This window comes from Lycium ferocissimum, chromosome 10 (assembly GCF_029784015.1).
Source record: "Lycium ferocissimum isolate CSIRO_LF1 chromosome 10, AGI_CSIRO_Lferr_CH_V1, whole genome shotgun sequence".
NCBI lineage: Eukaryota > Viridiplantae > Streptophyta > Magnoliopsida > Solanales > Solanaceae > Lycium > Lycium ferocissimum.
The window spans coordinates 7,105,926-7,112,243 of NC_081351.1; the positions used below are offsets into that span (position 1 = coordinate 7,105,926).

Consider the following 6,318-nt stretch of genomic DNA (forward strand, 5'->3'; position numbering starts at 1 on the left):
TCACGTAAAATTATTTGTTGTTTCATTTCGTTGTTATTCCTTTCATATATTGTTGTCTCCGAACACTCAAAGACTATGATCAACCATAGTTCTTTTTATATATGATCAGCCAGAATTAGAATTTATAGCTCATGGGGTTTTTATAGTTTAATTTCATTCTTTAGGCATGGCTAGTTCAAAAATGAACATGATGTAGCGAAACGTAACGATCGTTGTCTCTTTTACTTGTTTTCATTAATAAAAGCTAACCACGTGCCTTGGTCTAGTGGTATATTCATTTTAAAAGGAAAAAAAAAAAAAAAACAACAATATACATCAGTACACCAAAAGGGGCATTTAGTGGCGATAGTTATTGCCACAAAAATATTTACCAAAGAATTGGTTAATGTCATTAGATCCAAGGTCGCTAAAGCCTTTAGGGCTAAAGTTTGATATTGCCGGTAATAATTGATTCTAAAATATAATTAGCGACAATTAAGTTATTGCCGCAAATTAATTGCCGCTAAAAGCATATTTTCTTTTCTTGTAGTGTATATGCAGTCTTATTGCTCAAGGGGTTAACGGTCTTACGATACATTTAACAAGGTTATCTTATGATCTTTTGATTCTTTTTTCACCCCTATCGAGTGACACTCAGAAAAGATAAAAACAGAAAAACATACAACCAACACATTTCTTGACATTCTCTGATACAAGCAGACATAATGTCAATGGTTTATTTTAAAGCACAAATTAACTTCTTATATCGCTCCACCCCTCCCATTGGGATTTTCAATTTTGCTTGACATGGTGGTTGTCGATAGCACTTGTCAAATCAATAAAAAATTGCAGAAAATTTGTTAGCTCTGGGACGTTCTCATTTGGTCTTTCATACTCCATAGTCCAGCTGACTAAATCTTTTTTACCTTCTTCATCAACACGGAGAGTTACCTTACAGCTTTCATATTCATTCACTAAATCTCCTTCAATTTCTTTGAATGTGATCATTTTTTTTCTTCATCTACTTCAATTATCTGCTTCGAAATCTTCTCTTTCCCATCTGGCTTACACAAAACATTGTTAAACTCTCAAATATCATGAAATAACTCAAGATTTTAATAAACGTAGGCTGAATTATATGAATTTGCTGAGACATATATAATATAATTGAATCTTTAGAAGTGTGCTTCTTAAGTTATTTAATGAGATGGTTTTAATTTAACATGAATTTTGAAAAGGCAAGAGGCACTGAGTTTAAAAATCTCATTGCCACAAAAATAAACAAAAAAGTTTGCATCTTTTTGGCTTTTAAGAAAATATCTAGCCTACAAGTGAGAAGACGTATTTAAATCAGTGTTTTAAAAGGCGTTTTCGAGGGGGGCTAAAAATGCCCCGGCCTACGAAAGTCCCCAAAGGCGTACGCCATAATTTCGACGCCCCTGTTTGGGGCGAGTTTTTTTGTTGGGGCGTGTTGGGGCATAAGCCCGTAAAACTTCTTCAAACTAAAACGAAATTTATTAATAAGTCCTTAATATAATGCCCAAATTCTTATATGTTTTAAAAAGGAACTTTAAATTTAAAAGTCAAGACATTTTTTTATTGCTAAAATGCCTAATATATATTTTTTTTCAATTATTTATCTTGTCTTCAACTTTCTCAAAAAAGTAATGAAATGAGATTAATAGCGTATAATAGATTGTTCTAATTAGTTATTTTGTGAGGGTGGAGCGTATATATTACTACTATATATAAGAGCAAACTTAGGGACTTTTGTAGTCCTCACAAAAATTTCCAATTTTTTTTTAAATTTTTTAATTAATTACTTCTAGGTCCTAATCTTATTTATTTAAGTCAAATTAATTTTTTTTGTTTTTAAGGTCTACTTTTCAAAAGCTTTCGAACCTCCTACCTCATTTTTCATGTTTTTTGATTTTCTCATATCCGAGAATTAATCATATACGCGCCCATTCTGATTTTTTTCATATCCATGTTCGAACCCCTAATCCCTAATTAAGGGATTAACAAATCCGTTGCACAAGTTAAATTATGTATTTATCTTAAAAGTTCATTAACTATGTATAGATTATTTATTTAGAACTAAATAACTTCGTAAAATTAGATACATAACTTATAAATGTCAAATTCGCCCGCATTTGACTTGAAGTAAATAATTTCATCAAAATGGAAGTTGAAATATTAAAGGAGTTGAAAGTTTTGCTATATATTGAAAATATACTTATATGAAATTTAATTATTACTAACGTAATTACCCACTTGTGGGACTACAATGGGTATATGGTTGTTGTTGTTGTTGACACTTAACACAAATTATATTTCTTTAATTAAAATATCTACTTTTATATTCTTGAGTTTGGGATATAACGTATATATATATATATATATATATATATATATATATATATATATATATATATATATATATATATATATATATATATATATATATAACTTATTTATAGTTTTCTTCAATTTTTTACGCTATTTCACCTATTTAAAAATATTTATTATAATTATATCATTTTATAAAATATATATTTATTACGCCTCACCGAGGCGTACGTAAAACGCCCCGCCTTACGCCCTCGCCTTTTAAAACATTAATTTAAATACAATATACTTATATAATTTAAAGTGTGCTCTGTATGGTGAGATTAATTATACAAATTAATAGGGCACAAAATAGCTTATACGTTTTCAAATATTTGAAGATCCATTGAGAAAACATATACCACTGTCATTTTAAAGCAACACAACGACAGTCAATTTATACACATTAAATTGAACCGTCGCCATCGCAAAATAATTAATTATTTGTAAATGATTTCATCACGAACAATGTACCTTTATTTTTTTCTATGATATTATCGATAAATTAAAAAGCAAACCGATCCTTTAATATTGTCTAATATATATTTATGAGTTTATATTGTGTATCGTTAGTGTGAGAAATTTTTATACCATTAATTTTATCTGTTGTAACAACCTGCCTTGTTACAATACCATATTTTGAGGATTTGTCACTTATAGACATCCTTTGAGTGACCTAATTATATTAAAAAAGAAATAGTTTAATTCAACGGTATATAAAATTCAAATTCTATATGTATATAACTTGTAATGATATTCATAAATGCAGCGGAAACTATGAAATTTATGAGTAACTCATCTTCAAATTCAGAAATTGAGATAAAAAACAATTAAAAGATTATAATAATTATAATAATAACAATAAAAGGGCAACTTTCACAAGAAAAAAAAAATTCTTATATGGATGAAGTCATAATCTAATTAGCAAGACACCTCATCCGAAAAGAAGCTCCTAGCCTAGGAAAGACTTCAATATAATCTAAACATGTAATCATTTGTGCTACATTGTCCACTGACGGAGCAATACATACAAAATATTATAGATTCGTATGATTTGAGAATTTTAAGTCAATGACCCCAAGTTAATGTATAACAGAATGAACAAGTAATTAATATATTGAAATAAATATATTAAACGATGGATGTTTTGTTTTAGAGCAGACGTTGCTTTTTTGATTTTTTTCAATTATTAATTTTATGTTTTGTTTTTTAAAAATAAAAACCTACACATAGGAAAAAGAAAAAAAGAAAAAAAAAGCTTACGAGTTAAGCCTAGGGAAAAACTAATACAGGAGTGAGCTATATTATTTTATTGTTTAAAAAAGAGAGCATATATAAAGCAAAATAGGAACTAGCTTGAAAAATGAAACATGTGGGTTCGAGATCGAACCCACATCTCGGGGAAACAAAGGGCCTTACAAGCCGCGCCTCAAACCACTGAATCATCAGCTTGCATCTGTATGTGGGTTCGGATGCAAATAAATATATATACTTACTAGATTTTCTAGTACAAATATAGGGTCTACGCAAAAGTTACTGGGTTCGGCCGAACCCCGCAGTTACACTGTAGCTCCGCCCTGGTGAAAGATGATGATAAGCTTCCCTCATGGTAAGAAAAATTTGATTAAATGTAAGATTGACACTGCAGATGAATTGTTCTACTTGTGCTTTAGGGGTCGTTTGATAGTTGGACAAGAGACAAGTTATTCATGTATTAATTTCTGCATTTATTTATATCACGTTTGTTAGCTAGTAAAAAGACACCTTATTTATGTATTAATTTCTGCTACTTATACCGCGTTTGGTAGCTAGTTAGGAAGTAAGCTATTAATCATGTATAAAATTAGTACAACGTTTGGTTTGCAATTTAGAAACTCGCATAACTAATACATGTATAAGTTATGAGGAAATCTATGTATTATTTTATGCGGGGTAGAAGATGGAATAACTAATACATGAATAAAAAGTTGAAATGAAAATATTACCGTTGTCATTCCCCACTTAAATACTTTTCTCTGCTCTAAATCATATTTTTATATAATTTTTTAATATAATATTTTAATATTTTTTAAAATAAATAATATTTTAATTTTAATTGTAAACAAAAAATTTAATTTTAAGAAGTATATAATATTTATTAACACTTAATATAACAAACCAAAATCCAAAGAAATAATTTATGCATAACTAGACCCTGCATTACTAATACCTGCATAAGTAATACCTACATTACTAATACCTGCATAATCCTAACCAGCTACCAAACGATTAGTGATAATTGAGAAAGAGATGAAAAGAGAAATTGTACTCAATAACTCACACTCTATTTGGATGGTTGTTTCCCGTGGTTCATTAATGTACAGTATGGTATGGTACAATATGGTATTGTATTGTACTGTACTGTATTAATGAACATAATGTTTAGATAGACTGTATCATTTGTTGTGGTTTAATAATATTTGTATTGTTTGGTTTGATGATTTGATACTGTATAATAACTTGTAAGTTTACTAAAATACCCTTAACTCTTAATTAAAAATTAGTTTATATATATTAATAAAACTCAGTAAAGGATAAAATAGGAGCTTTAAAAAATAAATAGGTGGTGGGTGTGGGTGGTCATTGGGTGGGTGGTAGAGGGGTGGGTGGTGTGAGGTGGGTGGTGGAGAGGTGAGTGGTGTGAGGTGGGTCGTTGTGGGATGAGGGTGGGGGTAGTGAGTGGTAGGGTGGGGGTGAGCAGTTGTGGGGTGGGATTGGATGGTGGTGAGGGGTAGTGGGTGGGAGTGGTGGAGGGATGGGTGGTTGTGGGATGAGGGTGGGGGTAGTGGTTGGTAGGGTAGGGGTGAGTGATTGTGGGGTGGGGTTGGGAGGTGGTGAGTGGTAGTGGGTGGTGAGTGGCACAGTGGGGGTGGATGGTGCAGGGTGGGGGTATAATGGAGAAATGAAATACGTAATCACGCAAAAACCATCAAATCCGTGGTTATAAAAATTGAACCTTTTCATGGTTATATAACCACGAAATTACAACGGGTTTAAAACACCATACAACATAATTTTAAAAATAATGGCTATAAACATGGTTTCATTGAAAACCATACATTAATAAACCACAAGAAACAACCATCCAAACAGGGGGTTAGTGGAAGCATAAATTCCTTTAAAATAATGATCAACACTAGTATAGGCTTTGTTATTCTTTTCTAGCAATTATTATATTTTTCTCCTAAAGCCTTTCCACACATAAGAGTGATAGTGATAATGTAATCAAAATTCTTATTCTGACATATGGGCTTACCATGGGTATACTTCCAAAAAATTTTGGAGCCAACAGTTCCGAAGTCTCCTTCGAGACATTCACAACTTTGTACATGCACAGGGCTCATGGTGGAGAAATGATGTGGTTTGTGCATAAAGACATCAAGGAACACGTCCTTTTTAGCCTTCACTTCTAACTGGGCAGACAATTTGGTCTTTAGACCCATTTCTTTGAAACTAAATTTTGAAAACAAAAACTGAAAAAATTATTAATGAGTGATCAAGATTGCTAGGGAAATAATTGAGTAGAAGAGTGGAATTATTCTAGGCTATATATAATAGAGTATTGGACTTACCATTAATACCAAACATATGGTCCAGTTTTTGCAACACACTTTTTTATTAATTTGTTATATATTTTAAAGAACATTACACAATAGTACGGAAGAGGGGTCATTTCCTTATATGGAAATTTAAGCCCCGCTCTCCAACCACCAACTACCCACTAATATGATAATTAATGTGTCATAAATGTCAACTAATTGATAGCAAGCAGTGTTTCTGTATAGTGTTAGCATTGACTTGATCACGCAAACACAGTCACTACAGGATACATTTAAAGAAAGAAGAGGAACATCTACACTATTTTCCGCAACTTTCGAAAAAGCCACATCAAAAATAAGAGCTGGCACCACA

At 31.3% G+C, this 6,318-nt stretch overlaps 1 pseudogene; it reads right to left on the minus strand.

Moving 5' to 3' along the window:
- Window positions 1-572: 572 nt before the first annotated feature.
- Window positions 573-6,010, minus strand: LOC132035568 (kirola-like; annotated as a pseudogene).
- Window positions 6,011-6,318: the final 308 nt, after the last annotated feature.